Source organism: Bidens hawaiensis, unplaced genomic scaffold (assembly GCF_021521415.1).
Source record: "Bidens hawaiensis isolate Kalapana, Puna unplaced genomic scaffold, B.hawaiensis_p1.1 tig00028462_1, whole genome shotgun sequence".
NCBI lineage: Eukaryota > Viridiplantae > Streptophyta > Magnoliopsida > Asterales > Asteraceae > Bidens > Bidens hawaiensis.
In genome coordinates this window covers 10,796-28,434 of record NW_027494644.1, presented here as the reverse complement: position 1 = coordinate 28,434, position 17,639 = coordinate 10,796, and the positions used below count along the sequence as shown (strand labels likewise).

At 33.0% G+C, this 17,639-nt stretch overlaps 1 pseudogene across 1 annotated transcript; it reads left to right on the top strand.

The window, feature by feature from the left end:
* The first annotated feature begins 436 nt into the window (after positions 1–436).
* On the top strand, positions 437–12,744 carry LOC143577096 (dammarenediol II synthase-like; annotated as a pseudogene). Its single transcript, XR_013143059.1, has 14 exons — positions 437–670; positions 1,089–1,277; positions 3,805–3,894; positions 3,976–4,170; positions 4,270–4,354; positions 5,054–5,220; positions 8,498–8,655; positions 9,023–9,379; positions 9,466–9,624; positions 10,313–10,359; positions 10,435–10,578; positions 10,698–10,956; positions 12,360–12,443; positions 12,511–12,744. The product of XR_013143059.1 is annotated as a dammarenediol II synthase-like (transcript).
* Positions 12,745–17,639: the final 4,895 nt, after the last annotated feature.

Here is a 17,639-nt window from a genome sequence, read left to right as displayed (position 1 = left end):
AATTTGGTTGGTTCCCGTCACGCTACTTACAGTATCGGAAGTAAAACAAAAACAAAAAACAAAATCGGCAATCGGTCGGTTTTAGCAACATTTGTTACGATATTGGAACTAAAACAAAACAAAATTGACATTCGGTCGGTTTTCGTTACATTTGTTAAGGACGGAAACTAAAACAAACCAAAAAGGACCAATAAGTATTTGGCCGGTTTTCGTTACGTTTGTTATGGACCGAAATTAAAACAAACTAAAAAGGACCAGTAAAGTGCCGCAAATTTATCCAGTCGGGACTTTGGGCACCAAACTTTGTAATTATATTATATAATTATCAATATATGTTTTATTTTAATTAATAATGGATTTAGCTTATAGAAGTAAATTATTCCACTATATATATGACCCTTGTAACACCAAAAGCACATCACCCTTTGAAAAACCTATTTCTTTGGGTCATCTATACGAACAACAAAAGATGTGGAAGTTGAAGATAGCAGAAGGTAACGATCCTTACTTGTTTACCACCAACAATTTTGTTGGTCGCCAGTTTTGGGAGTTCGACCCCAATGCTGGAACTCCAGAAGAACGACAAGAGGTCGAAAATGCACGTCAAAATTTCCTACAACGAAAAAAAGAAGGTTTTCGAACATCATGTGATCTACTTGTGCGGATACAGGTAAACTTGATCACTTGAACAATATAGCAAGTGATGGTTCTGTGTTGTGTATAATTAAGTTATTTAACTCCTTATCTTATTATTATGTTTTCAAATACGCATAATCTCAAAAACAGCGAAGAGCGGCTATAGATAATCAACATTAAGGTGTTTTGAGGGTTTTTGAAGGAGATCGAGAGAGAGTGGTGTCGTTACTCCTTAATATTAACGACCAAAACCAATAGATCTTGGATATTAATTTATATAAACGATTTGTCAACTCTTCTAGGAAGATGCTGGTGTAATATCTTATGATATTTGGACTAAATATACTCATAATTCAATTTTATATAAAAATATTACCTTGTGTATACGTAGCAACAAAGCAGATATTCCTTTTTATTACAATAATTCAATATGTGTGGAATATGTGGTGCAGTTGATCAAGGAGAACGGAATAGACGTATTGAGTATACCACCCGCGAGGTTAAGGGAGGATGAGGACGTGAATTATGAAGCGGTGACAACGGCAACAAGAAAAGCCGTTCGGCATATTCGCGCTATTCAAGCAAAAGATGGTCATTGGGCTACTGAACATGCTGGCCCTTTGTTCTTCATTACTCCTATTGTAAGTTGAAATCTACTTCAGTCTGTGACTAAAATGTGTAATGTTTGATTTGGTGTTAAGATATTTGACCCTAATATGTCGATTAAGAAACCTTAAAATAGTTTATGCATAACAAAGTTTTATATCATAATCAAGCCTAAAACTATAAATCTTATGTTGTAATATGCATGCAACCTCTTATGCTACTACAAAAACCACCAATTATGACTATTACCTGTGTGATCATTTTGCGACTGATTTTGAGACTGAAGTTTCCGGGTCATTATTAATAACTGTTGGTACAGGCCCTTAATCGTGGAAGAAAAACGTAGTTGTTGATCAAACTTTTGATGGACCCTTTCTATCATAATGAACTGAATTACAACAAATAAAACTACTATCTTTACTATATATAATACACCAAACAAGAGTAAATTAAGACATATATATTTTTAATTAACAAATTATACAACTTACAAAGTATATGGAAGAAGGGCAAAATAGTAAACTTCAATTATTTAAAACATATTTACAATATTACCTCTTTAACTTTAATTAACTTTTGTAAATTTAAATAATAGTTACAACATTAGTCTTTTAACTTTTAACTATATATTCTTTTTATTTTCACACTTAACAACCTCCACCCACGACTTTTAAACGATTATAATTATTTCGTAGGCTAATACTTTTTTAAAAAAACCGGCACCATAAAAAGGAGAATTTTATTCTCTTTAATTTGAGTATGATATCGCCTTAGTTTTTTTTAGTTAAAAAATTAACATTTACGTAGCGGTGTTTGTGATCCGGTTTTGATGATTTTTAAATAAATAATTAGTAGTAAATTATGATAATGTAAACCGAAACATAACCGCTAAAAGTTGAAACCAAACCATTATCAACTGTCTATGTTTCCGCTGCATCGTGCGGACACCCGTCTAGTACTTTTTTAAACCTTAGACCTAATTATATAGGCGCATACACACGTACTTGAACTTCTAAAAAATAGGAAAACAAACCCACTAACAAATAAACATAACCCATTAACTAGACCCACTAACTATGACTTGTTAAATAAAGAAACATGTGATTAAATAAATAACTTTCTAGTAACTTGACCCTTTAAACTTTAAACTTGAGTTTCTTGATGACCCGTTCTAATAACCAACCCGAATCTACAACCCGTCAAGATTAACCAAAAAACTAGGTTCGTGTCAATTTATTTTGGCCAGTACGTGGGGTCGAAACCCTAATATGTTAGACTGAAAAAAAGTAGTCCAAAGCTTCAATTTGTGACTAATCGACAAATTAGGGCACCATCAGGGAAGCAAGCATAGGGGGTGTTTGGGATTGCTTCTTAAAATTGTTTTTTGCTTTTTAGAGAGGCAAAATGTCCAAAATGCCCCTCCTACTTTTAGATGCTTTTGAAGGGACATTTTGAACATTTTGCATTTTCAAAAAGCAAAAAGCAATTTTAAGAAGGAATCCCAAACACCCCCATATATGAAGGATAAAACAAGGAGGCACGTGAAACTTGAACAAAAGGAGAAAAAACATAAAAGAAGATTATCAAATTAAATAAAAAAATAAAAAGTTTAACAATAATCCCCAATAAGAGCATTCTCAACCCATCTCCTAAATCTATATTAGAGAAGTTTGCAAATTATAGGGTGAGGTTTTGAGTGGTTGTGGGTGTAAATTATAGGATGGAGAAAGAAAAGTAGTGATTTTTTGTAAATTTGGGAAAACTTTGTTTGTACATAATTATTTTTTAATATTTGTTGAATTGGTTGTGAGTAGAGGAGTAAGAAAACTGTAATATTAAAATTATAAAAGTATTATTTAATTAAACAGGAGAGAGAAATGTGGTGATTTTTAGTGTAGTTATAAATATGGGGATATGAAACAGGCTAGCATTCCCAACCTATCCTCATCCTCATCCTCATCTCTATAATTACAGTAGAAAAACACTATATTTCTTTCTCATATTCAATTAAATAAGATTTTTTTATATTTTTATCATTACAGTTTCCCTCTCTTTTACTCACAACAAATATTAAAAAATATATAGAGACAAACAAAGTTTTCCCAAATTTAAAAAAAATCACTACATTCTATCTCCACCTTATAATTTATATACTAACAACAACCCATAACCCCACCCTATAATTTTCAAACTCTCGTCACATAGTTTTAAGTGATGGGATGAGAACGCTCTAAATATTGTCTGTTTTAAGCTAAGCTAAGCTTTGCTTTGCTTTTCTTTTCTATTCTTTTTCCTTTTTTTTCTTTCTTCTTTCTTGTTATCTTATTAAAGTAAAGACTTTCGAGGATGTTATATGAAATTACTTTCAAACAAACACGTTTAACTGGAAAATTCTCATATCTTATCTCGGACATAGCCGGTCCTTTATGGGTCCATTATATCTCGTGTCAAATGTAGAGAAATTTGTCTAGAATGTTACATATTTTTTCCCACCTTTTCGATACTTGTTTGAACCCACCCAATGATGAATATTTACACCACTAAATTGTTTACATTGTGCAGGTTATTGTCTTGTACATAAGTGGAGCCATAGAGACACAATTTACAAAGGAGCACAAGAAAGAGATTAAAAGGTTTTACTACAATCATCAAGTAAGAATCATACTCTTTTATATACTTACATTTTAAATATTTTGGTGCGCTCATATGATTGATTAGTGATGTTGCTTTTAGAGAGAAGATGGAGGGTGGGGATTTCATATCGAAGGACATAGCACCATGTTTGGGACCGCATTGAGCTACATAACCCTTCGGCTACTTGGTGAAGAAACAGATGATACAAATGTGGCACTCATTCGAGCCAGAAAATGGATACTTGACCATGGTGGTGCGAGCTCCATACCCTCTTGGGGCAAAGTTTATCTTGCGGTAACCGCCTGGACACTCGGTTCATCTATATAAAATTTTCGTTATTTATAGTTGTCTATTTTAACATGTAGACATTTCAAATACTTATAACGTGTGTAGGTACTTGGTGTGTATGAATGGGGAGGATGCAACCCAATTCCACCAGAATTTTGGATTTTCCCAGAAGCTCTACCCTTTCATCCGGGTACTTATCGCATTTCCTTTTATTATAAAATATAAATAAAAATAAAGATTTTAATTGTGGTTTACCACCTCATGGAACAAGACTTCTAAACATAATAAAATATATTGTAAAGGGATACTTGATATGACTCAACAAAATGAAAAAAACATACAAATAACTGTTGTGAATAACTCTTACGTATATTAATAAAAAAGTATAAATCAAAAAACTTATTAGAATAAACCATAACTTGGTGTTTTTTTATAAACCTTATCTCGGTTGGTTTTTTTAGTGTTAACTTTAACTTAGATAAAAAGAAACCTAATAAACATAAGTTGCGATTAAGAAACTTATTTAAACAACCCCTTTAAATTTTGGGTCGGATTTTATTCTCAGGTCAAATAAGCCAACACATTGCTAATAGAGTGTGGACACCGGAAAAAACAGTCACAAATTTAGGGATTGATCACAAACGATTCCAAATTGGTGAGCCGTAGTTGTAATTTTTTTTAATATATAAAAATTGTGAAACCAAATACCTTTAAAATAAATAAATTATCAAAATATAAGGAAATAGCAAACCTGTCATAATTTTTTTTGAAGATAGAAAAAATGCAAATAACCAATTTTGTTTTTTTGGTAAACTTAAGCTAATAATGTTTGTAATACTGTGCAAATTAGTACATTTAGGTGATCTCATAACTTTTCTTGTCTGTGTAGCAAAAATGTGGTGCTACTGTCGAACGGCCTATATGCCCATGTCATACTTATACGGAAGAAAAGCTCATGGCCCGATCACTGATCTTGTTCTTCAACTGCGTCAGGAGATTTATCTTACACCGTACCATGAGATTAACTGGAGTAAGCAACGCCATATATGTTGCAAGGTTATTAAATAATCGGATTTTACTTACAAGCTCAAATACGATGAAAAGTGTTATTTGTTGCCACAAATGAGTTGTGATATTCATGAAACGTTTTTAAAACACGATAGGATAACGAACCAACCGTGTTACCAGTTCACTTATCCGTTCACTGGTCGAACAGATCGAACTAGATTTGAAAATCAAACTAAAATCAAACTAACCCGAGGCGTGAACACAAGACAAAAAGAATAAACTTGTACTTGAGCGGTTTTGACTTTTGAAGTCAAACTAAAATGTAAACACCAAATAGATAGCTAGAAGACTTTTGAGAGTGAAATATGTTGTGGCAAAGGATGAGCAGAGGTAAAGGACTCTATTTATAATCACAATATCGTTAATTACAAGGTTGGGGGGGGGGGGGGGTACTTATGAATGCTAGTCAAAGGGCAAGTCTTTAGGGCTTAAAACATGATTTTGACTAGTTGAATGTCTTTTGTGATCAGTTAAATGCTTTTGACTCAATTGATGAAAGAAAGATGACGTAATACTTAGGATTTAATTTGTAACATCATAAGTAATAAAACAACATTATAAAGATAAACAAATCATTAACATAAATAAAAAAACAATATATTCATCATTTTATTAATAAATGAAGATCCGAAAAGTGTCGACATTTTAAAATAGGTCGGGTTTTTATGTTTTAAAAATGATGAATGACACATTGGTCATCTCTCTCCATCTAATGGTCATCCTTAATAATTTACATCACATTATCTTTGTAATAAAAAAACCTAAAAATAAAAAAAAAAATTTAAAGAAAAACGAAAAAATAAAAAAAGTAAAAAAAAAAGAAAACCAAAACTTTTATCTAGCATCCCACATTCAAGAAGAAAATTCTCAGTCTAGCATTCAACTTTAGTTTAACTTTTAGGATTTACAGTTAGGTTTTTTTTTAGCGGCTCCGGGGGTTGTTTTTAGCTTGGGTGGGGCCTTTTTAAGGTAGGGGTTAGTTTTTTACAGCTTTTTAGTTTGATAAAGTCATGTGAGATGCATACTATTAAAAACAAAAAAATGTGCATCATAAGATTAGATGGATAGTGTATATTGAGTTATCTTCCCCACTTTTTAGAGTTCCCCAATGAACTAACTCATATATAAATATATAGTGTTCGGATCAAATATAAATGAGCTTTATTGTGAGAAGTATACAAATAAATAGAGTAATTATTATTACACAACTTTATTTTTTATAACATAATTACTATAATTCAAAATTGTAATTACTCTAGCTATTTGTATGTTTAGTGGATTAATATTATCTGTACCATGCCCTACCTCATATTTTATTTAATAAATTCTCAATATTTTATTAAATTTGGAATTCCACATAAGAGCATTCTCATACAATCCTTTATATTATGTGAGGGGTTGTTTCTATAATTTAGAGAGTGATTTAAGGTGGCGTGAGTGAAGAGTTTTTATATTTTAGAAAACGTAGTGATTTTTCTGTATATTTGGAAAGTTACTGTTCACCCCCTATAATTTTTTAATATATTTTAAAAGTGGTTGTGAGTGAAGGAAAGAGAAATGGTAATGATAAAGGTGTAAAAAAGTATTATTTAATTGAAAAAGAGGGAGGAAATGTAGTGTGTTTTAGTGTATTTTGAATTTAGGGATAGGGAGTTGGATGTGAATGCTCTAAATACCTAAAGTTTTGTTCATATTTTGTTAAATATGTGAAGGTTAATATATAAAGTAAATTAATGTGCTAATTATGAGAATAAATAGTGTAACTATATAAATTTGTATATGATCCAAACCTATAAAATATAAAGTATTGAGTGACGAGCAAATCATAAATGAGTTTTTGAAAAGTAGAAAAGAAAAAGAAAGCCAATAAAAAAAAGAGTTAATGTCCATTTTCGTCCCTGTGGTTTGCTGCTTTCACCACTTCAGTCTAAAGTTTGAAATTTTGTCAATTTAGTCCTTATAGTTTTAAACATTAGCCAATTGTGTCCTCTCGTCTAACGGCATCCAACTATGCCGTTAGTTTAAGGGGTATTTTTGTCTTTCTCATGTTTATTTTTAGTTAATGGTCAGTTTCATCCTTGTGGTTTGATACTTTTGCTAGTTCAGTCCAAAGTTTGAAATTTTTTCAATTTTATGTTTTATTAATTATAGTTTTTTTTTTTGCCTCTAGCCCTTAAGAGCATAATCCAAGCCCAAAACCATCAAGTATCGACCAAAACAGGTTTACGTTTACTTTGTCGATAACAATAATCATACCCCCCTCGTATTTAGTTTCTAGACATTTTCTAAACTCTCCCCATGGTAGAATTCATTGGTAAAGTGGTCAAGGTAATTCCCTAAAACCGTACTATACCGATAAAACTAAAGTAGTTTATTTGGTTAATGCATAATAGTTACGGTTTAGAGATTAACATATCGTAGCAACATCTTGGTCGAAATCAACATTAGGAGGTTGAATATCCCGCATTTCCATGTTTGCTCAAGAAATCGATGCACTAGATCGCATGTGTGTTCTTCAAATCGTACTGTTGTTCTTGAATTCTTCCTATCGACTACAATTCTAGGGTTGAATTCGACGAATTCAAGAACAATACCACGATTTAAAGAACACACATGCGATTTAGTGCATCGAATTCTTGAGCAAACATGGAAATGTGGGATATTCGACCTCCTGATGTTGATTTCGACCCAAATGTTTACTACGATATGTTAATTTCTAAACCCTAACTATTATGCATTAATCAAAGAAACGATTTTAGTTTTTCGGTATAGTTCGGTTTTATGGAATTACCTTGACCACTTTACCAATGAATTCCATCATGGACTGAAGTAGCAAAAATAAATAAATAAATAAATAAAATAAAATAAAAACTGATTAAATTAAACATAAAATTGACAAATTTCAAACTTTGGACTGAAGTAGCAAAAGTATCAAACCACTGGGACGAAACTGATCATTAACTAAAAATAAACAGGAGAAAGACAAAAATACCCCTAAAACTAACGGCATAGTTGGACGCCGTTAGACAGGGGGACGTAATTGGCTAATTTTTAAAACTATAAGGACTAAATTGACAAAATTTCAAACTTTGGACTGAATTGGCGAAAGTAGCAAACCACAGGGACAAAAATGGCTATTAACTCTAAAAAAAATAAATAGATATTAGCCAATCACCGGATTCGATTCTCCGGTTCGACTAGTAACCCGCTGGTTCAAATGGAAAATAGCTTAATATGTCTAACCAGACTGATTCATGTATTACAGGAAGATTTGTATAACCCTCGCTCAATTATTCAAGATCTGTTGTGGGATGGTCTACATTTCAAGTGAAACTAAGAGAAAGAGCCCTCAAAAGGACGATCGAATTGATGCGTTATAGCGCGGAAGAAAGCCGATACATTACCATGGCATGTGTTGAAAAGGTAAGCTGCTACTAAGTGTTTAGTATGTAGCTATGTTTGACCACTTACACATGACAATTTTTTATCGACCAAGCATGCTGCCATATATTTATTATGTTTGACCAAATATGACTGCAGTCGGTCATATATAACTAGCTTTGATTAGTGACAGAATAAAAACTGGATAAATACATTGCAATTTGCAAGTTCCGCTGCTGATTTTGCATCGACTTTGCACTTGTTAAGCTCCGTCAAAACAATATCAACGGTTCTTCATTTACAATGGAAATTTCTGTCTTAGAGTTAGCAACTGATCGACTTTGCACGTGTTATTAGCTAGCCTTTTTCTGAGTCTGATTATAACCACAACTGGCCTTTTTGGAGTTAGGGATATCAAATGATGTGCTGGTGGGCGGAGGACCCGAACGGGGATGAGTTTAAGCATCACCTTGCTCGAGTTCCCGATTACTTATGGCTATCAGAAGACGGAATGAAGGGGCAAACATTCGGTAGTCAGTTATGGATTAGCGCCTTCGCAACTCAAGCGATAATCGCAAGTAACATGCCAGATGAATATGGCAATTCCCTAGAAAAATCACATTTCTATCTTAAGGAATCGCAGATCAAGCAAAACCCATCTGGGGATTTCAGTAAAATGTTTCGAAAATTTAACAAAGGGGCATGGACATTTTCTGAGCAAGATCATGGTTGGCCCATCTCAGATTGCACCGCAGAGGCTTTGAAAGTGATCATTCAACCCTATTTTCTCTCTCTTTTTATCACATTTTGGTGAAAATAATGTTCTTATACTCTAGATATTGGATATTGCAGTGCCTACTGTCACTGTCCCAAATGCCAAGCGAAATCTCTGGTGAGAAAGCGGATACACAACGTTTGTATGACGCTGTTAATTTCCTTCTGTATGTACAAAGTCCAACAACAGGAGGTTTTGCTGTATGGGAAAAACCAGTCCCACAACCGTATTTAGAGGTACATGTGTTAATACTAGACGGGTGTCCGCGCGATGCGGCGGGAAACACATACCGTTAGTAATGGTTTGGTTTCAGTTTTCAATGGTTTGGGTTTGGGTTTGGGTTTGGGTTTTCGATGACAAAAACCGTTCCAAACAATTTGGCTCACGGTTTCATTTAAATCCATGAAAACCGGATCGCAAACACCGCTACGTAAAATGTTAATTTCCTTTAACTAAAAAAACTATATCAATATCATACTCAATCTACAAAGAATAAAATGCTCGTTTTATGGTGCAATATTATTTCAAAAAAAATATATATAAACATATGAAAAATTATGACCATTCAAAAATTATGGGTGGAAGTTGGGTTAAAAATGAAATTAAAAAGAATACATGGTTAAAAGTTTATGGGTTTGTAACTATTTTTTTAATATAAAAAAAGGTTGGTAAAGTTTAAAGGGCAATATTGTAACTATTTTTTAACAAACGGATATTCACGTGAAACATATGTTATTCTGGACAAGTTTGCCCCCCTATGTTACATGCTTTACTGGTGTACCTTATGCATTGATTGCGGTAAACTACCTAAAAACTAAGTGTCTTGATTTTCCCATATGAGGTGCATTATATATAGTATAGATATGTTCGTAAAAACAATCACAATTTATGATGGAACTATCATTTCTACATTTCTACTTGCAGATTTTGAATCCTTCGGAAATATTTGCTGACATTGTCGTCGAACGAGAGTAAAGTCTTTTACAATCCTTAATTTTAGAAAAAGTTTGTAGACCCTAAAATTTCCTTTTGTGTTATCAAATCAGGCATGTTGAGTGCACATCTTCTGTGATGCAAGCTCTCATAGCATTCAAACGGTTGCACCCCGGGCATAGAGAGAAAGAAATTGATGATTCGGTCGCAAAAGCAGTGTGTTATCTAGAAAGCACCCAATGGAAAGATGGTTCATGGTAATGCTTTGGAGAAACTATAAACTATACATATTACATATTTTTAAGCAGAGATTTTTCTCTACTTAAAATTGCACCCCACTCTGCATTTATATCTAATAACTTTGGGAATTCTATAGGTATGGCTATTGGGGGGTATGTTTCATATACGGCACATTCTTTTCGCTAGAAGGCTTAGACTTGGCTGGAAAAACATATAACAATTGTGAAGCCGTTCGTAAAGGAGTTGGATTTTTACTTTCAATCCGAAATGAAGAAGGTGGGTGGGGAGAGAGCTATGAATCATGTCCAAATGTAGTTTACACACCGTTGTCCGGAAATCGGACTAATGTAGTGCATACATCGTGGGCTATGCTCGGTCTCATGGCAGCCGGACAGGTTAGCTTAATCTAGCCACACCCACAAGTTAGCTAGATACACACACGTTGTCATTTTCGCTTACCTAAGAATATATCCAATACGGTATGTTGTATATTACAATCCTACAATGCATTTGGTAGGCAGGCGTGTAAACAGCCAAGCCGCTCTTGAACTTCTCAAGATCTGCTTGCTAAAAGCCCGAATTGAGCCGAGATTAAACGGATTAACTCGTCTGAATCTTCAAGTACCAACCTTGTCTAAATTTGCGCGCGTAAACAACTGTGTTATTTCTATAAATATAATAAACTTTGTTTAACATAATAAATATAATTACATAATGCATATTATTATATATGATTATGATAAATCAGTCATGAATGTATATAAAAGTGATTATATATTTAAATAAATAGTTAATATATAATAAACGAGTTAAGCAAGAACTAAACGTTAAGTTGTAAAATTATACGCAGACGAATCATGAGCTTTTAACAAGCTCAAGCTTGACTCGACTAAGTTACATCAACAAGTAGGAGTGTATTGTGTTAAGTTGGTTGACTTTGCAGGCATGTCATGAGTTTTGACATGAACCCAAAGATTTGTATGTCAACCATATATACTCGAACATGTCATGAGTTTTCATGTTCGACAATTGACATCACCATAGGCCGTTTAATCTAAAATTCAATGGGATCTTATTTTGTTACTTATTAGTTTTTAGTACTCCATTTTTTAAAACTTACAACAAAATAGAAGTATACATATATAAAATAACCTTATTAAAACGACAAAACATCTTGATTTTTTATTTTTTTTGGAACGACTTTCTTGTGTGTTAGACTATTAGCCACCACACTCCTTAGTTTTGGAGAGCCCCATTGCCCGACTCCAGCCAGACTATGATGTATTAACATGGTCACGCTGACTTCAGAGTTTGACTTTGGGCGTTTCCCCGGGCCACCATAAAAGCATCTCGCATGGCCTAGCTCAAATTAGTTGTTGTCATAATTCATCAAAAGTGACACACAAGGGGATCGAACTTGAACCTCCACTGGAGAACCTCAAGCCTCCTACCACTAGGCCACAAGTTACATCATGAATACTTTTATGATATCTTCAAAACACTTAATCAGGCTTAGTTATTAAATAACTAAAACGGTATTTTTTTTAATTATAAAGAAACGGATCAACCCATAACACAACCATTTGCCAAAAATTAACATGAACCAAACCAGACCAAAACCCAACCCCACGAATTCCATTTCAGATTCATGTTGTGTGAGAAAATTACACCGATCATCAAGCAAAAAAAGAAAAACGAACTATACACACTGCATATTTATATTTGTTGCAGTGAGCGAAATTTTCTTTTGTTATTTTACTTGTAACCAACTAACATTTAGTTTTGGCCTAATGTCTAGGCTGAAAGAGACCCTGCACCATTGCACAAAGCAGCGAAGATCTTGATAAACGCACAAATGGATAATGGGGATTTTCCCCAAGAGGTGAGTTCAAGTAGACATTGAGAAACTTGGCTAATCATTTCTATTAACCATTTAGACGATTTTGCAGAATTTGACTGGAGTCTCACTGAGGAATTGCATGTTACATTTTCCGTTATACAGAAATATCTTCCCATTATTGGCACTTACTGGATACCGCAAACGTTTATGGGCTAACTAAGTAATGCTATAAATTCAAAGTCAGAGTCGAATACGTCAAGTTGTTTAATTATCTTTTCAAACATATACGTCATGAAAATAAGTTGTGATCGACTAGCTAAGTTTCCTTATGTTGTATTTGATGTGTGAGAGTTAGTATATATTTTTCTAAAATATATACTTACACAGTATCGTTTTCAATTTATAAATAAAATGATTATTGTTGGCAAATTGGTGATCAAACAGTTTTATAAACAAGAATTGAATAAGAACACAAGATAATGTATAAACGAATTCTTTGATTATTGTGATTTGTCTGATACAAATCAAAGTGATCGGTGGGGGTATATATAAACCCTACCAATTAACACCGTCGCGACGTTTCAACAATAACCGTTTCAATCTATATACAATATTAACCCTAACCTATATACATTGACACTTTTAACCCTAACCTAACTTTAAACTAATGACAAACAAACCCTTATAACTTATATTACAACTAATATTTTGTTTAACTTCAATAATTATTACGATAACTCTACTACACACAATAGACAAGTGTACTTACCGTGCACGTAATATAGTATCGGGAAGAACCAAGTGTCAAAGGGCACAGTAGCTCTCAAATTCTCAATGCTAAACCTTCGTTATCATTTAGTCAAACCAAAAGTTGGTTTTCGGGGTGGGGGTGGGGGAAGGGGGGGGGGGGGGGGGTTTGAAATGAAGAGACAAAACATAAAATTAAATCAAACTAGCCATATGAACAGAAAGTGAAAAATAATCAATCCACGATGGATGTCGCCTTGGCTTTGAATCCATTTGATGTATTTAATGAAATAACACTAACACAATTAGATGGTGCACTTCATGTTTTTGTAAATTGAAAATACTCATAGTTACGAGTAGTATCCCACATATTTTTCATTAGATTGGATGACAAGCACGATCGGTGTCTTTCAAGTTAGGTTAAAGACATCCTAACACATGATTAGACTAAAGTGTAAAATACAGATCATGGCTAACATTAGGCATTTCAAACTTACAGTTGTGGTTGAAGTACCTTATTCATGATGTCGATGGTTGCCAATCAAAATGAATGATATAGCGTTAAGTTAAATCGCAATAAGTTTTTAGACTCCCCCTTATATTTCTAAAGCTATATTCAGTTTCGTATATAAGTCGTACAACCCTAAAAAATGTATGTTTGCTTCGTCAACGGGACTAAAACGCACTCTCTCTAGTTAATTGAGTTAAGCACTCATACTTAATAAGAATTTAATCATGCCTTTTAAGAATTGCAAAAACATAAACACAACCATATTAGAATTAACTAAACCATAAAGTAACACAAGAAGCTTAGCCTCGAGTGGCGCAAGGATGGCACTAACACTTGATTTAATCATCGTTTAGTAAACTAAATTCAAGTACAAAGTGGAAGTGATGACTAATAGTAACCAAATTGCTGGTATGAATTATTAGGGTAGTTCAGATTTTTAGTTTTGATTAAAACTAAATACAAAATATGTCCCACTAAACCAAACTCATTAAGTAAACTCATTAAATGAACAAAACCATTTAAAGTTTAAACATTACAAAACCACCCACCCCTTAATCTTGAAACCAACTTAACCTCATCTTCTCGAATCCAACTTTCATCAAAAGCAATAAATGTAACCCTACTTTATAAATGATCATGAATATACTTACAATCCATCCAACACGACACAGAAACATCAAACAAAGAAGATACATCCCAAATTACAAACAAGAAGACAAACCTAAACAATGATATAAGATCCGCACAAAAAAACATTAAATAACAAGCAGAAAAGATAAACACACACACACATAATCTTTTAGGTATAATTACTCATCGTCCAAAAACAAAAATAAGCAACAAAGAAAATGTGACATTCGACAAATTCAGATCTCTAATTATATTCGTTTTTGTAAACTTTTAATACGTAAAACCAACTCAACAATTTAGAACCTTATTTATTTATTTATTATATAATATTATAATATACCTCGACCGTAAATAAATCGATGTTTGTCATATTATACTATCGTTAAGAAAAAACTTAAGGAGTTCAAAATGCTTTTCGTAAAGTCGTTATGAGTTGTACAAACCTTTAAGCTCGTATTAACCATTATTAAAACTTGAGGGGCCAAAAATGTAACATCTATAACCCACCTATATAAACCAAAAACCCTAAACCTATCTTTAAATTAAGCCACAGCCGCCACCCCCCTAGCCGATTTCCGGCGAAGATGATTTCCGGCGAAGACGTTTTCAGGCCACCATTTCCGACCTCCGACCTCCGAACACCACCCACCTCCAACGCCACCACCACCTCCCACCCACACCATCTTCTTCCTTCCCTCTTTCCGGGCGCCGCCTCCGTCATTCAAGATCCCGGCCACCTCTGGAGAGTCCTAACACACACACACACACAATAGACGCTCTCTCTCTCTCGCTCATCGTCACTCTCTCTCTCTATCTCTCTATCTCGTCTCTCTCTCTCTTCGCGAGTTTTTCCGGCGACCGGAAAACCGGCCGCCGGTGCCGCGTCCCTGTCTCACTCCGTCTCCTTTCTCTCCCCGCCTCTCTCTCGGCCCTCCGTTGCTTCATCTCCGGCAACCTTTCTCCGACGACCCCGTGAACGAATAATAGGTAAATTAACAATTGTGGGTTTATTTTTGAGTTTGTTTAACAAATGATTATCTTGGTTCGGTTGGTTGGTACGTTAGTTATTAAACTAGAGGTCTCGGGTTCGGGTCTCATCCTAGATCGGTTTTGGTATTGTTCATTTTTTTATACTTAATAAATTTAATATTACTATTAGTATTAACATCAATACATAAAGATTATTATTAGTATTATTACATATAACTTACTATTATATTTATTTATCATTAATTATTATTATTATCATTATTATTACTAACAAGATTATTATTATTAATATTATTATTAACAAGATAATTATAATTATTATCATTATTATTATTAACAAGATTATTAGTTTTTATCATTATTATTATTATTGTTATTATTATCTTTTAACAAAACTATTATTATTATCATTATTTTTATAGTAATAGATTATTATTATGATTATTATTATCTTTATTATTATGATTATTAAGGAATATATTACAATCTAGTATTGTTAATATCATCCACTTGTTTTATTAAACCGAAACCCATGTCGGGCCTAGTTGTCGTTTAACGATATCGTTACTTGAGTTATATTCTTATCACTAATACTACTATTATTAAAAATGTTATAATATGACATATAAAATTATTTTAATAATAATTATTAGTAGTAAAATTCAAATCTATTAATAATGTATAATCAACAACAAAAGTAATTATTATTATATTTGTTATTACTATTACTATTATTAGTTTTAACAACAATCCTCGAGTGGTAGTATAACTTTCTATATTATCAACATTATCTTATATATCTATATACATATATATATGTATATATATAAAACATACTTTAAAATCATTATTATCATTTCTATCTTTAACATTAATAATACTAATATAAACTTTATTATCTATTCGTTTCTATATAATCGAACTCTTAAATTAAACCCGTCTTGTCTGTATTTAATATTGGTTTAGTTATTTAAAAGCCCAATAAAATAATATTATTTTATTTTAAATTTAGTAATTTAGTACGAGTCTCTAATCATTTACCGATAATCCGATTTACAACCGAACCTCCTCGTTCAATGTTTCAAATGTAGTTTCAACTAAAGTCAAGTTCATTAATATATTATTTATTCGTTTTCATTTAGCTTTCAAGTCGGATTCGTTCGTTTCGTTCGCAAGCTTTCTATAGTTCGATCATTTATTATTTCTCGATTCGTCAATCGAGGTGAGTACATTTCATCCCCCGTTTTCACTTTTATCTTTTGGGGGTAACATGCATACTTATTCTCACAAAAATGATTTATATTATACTCATTTATCAAACCACAAACTTTAGGGTGTATGATGCTAGAATACTTGCGCTATTGTGTGTTATATGTCTCATATGCTTTACGTGCGCGAGTGTTTATTTTTATATTGTTGTTGAGCCTCATTAAGTATGATCATACGCTCCTCTAACTACTTAGCCTTGTGCTAGTAGAATAGGGCCTCATTATCCGAGTTTGTCGGTTGTTACCGAGTAGAAAGGATCCTCATTTACATATGTTTTATATGCCACGATTGATGCTTTTATTTATAGTCTTATATATGTTTGTGGATTTCGCTCATATTATATATACTCAAACTATGAAATTGCTCACCAACATACGTGTTGACAAAATATTATTTTATGCATTGTTACAGGTTTGACTTTTATCGACTTGAGGACTTGACGGAAAACGTTACCAAGACTATTAGGATATTAGTAAAACGAACAGTATATTTGTTTACTTGTGTTCAATTTGTTTGTATGACTAAGATGTGTTGTTTATTGATTTGTGAAATAAATGAGTTGATTAAATATTTTCACTTTAATAGTGTCTTGTGTATTTGTCCAATCACGTTGCACCCCGGCATGTTCCGCCTTTGGTCGGGGCGTGACAGATTGGTATCAGAGCCACAAGACTATAGGATAGGTGGTTAGACGTAATGACCTAGTATAGTCTTTACCTTAGGGTCCTTATACGTGTTGCCTATACGTGTTTACCCTACTTGATTGTTCAATACACTTGTTTATTTATATACTTATTTGTTTCATCAAATCGCATATATACACAAATACTCGAAACATACTACGGTATCCTTACCTTACTTTTGTTTAATTTTATATATACACATACACACACTTTCATAGTACTCCAAGGTATCCTTACCCTAAAACGCAAAAACATTAGTTTTTATTGCGTTTTATGGATCACGAGCTTAACTTGGATCCCGTTGTTTCAAATCTCCTTAAAGATTGTCTCAAATGAGATGACCACTTTAAGTTGTCGAATGCAAGCGTTCCGCCCGCCATCCTAATTTTCGGTGTTAAAACAATAGAA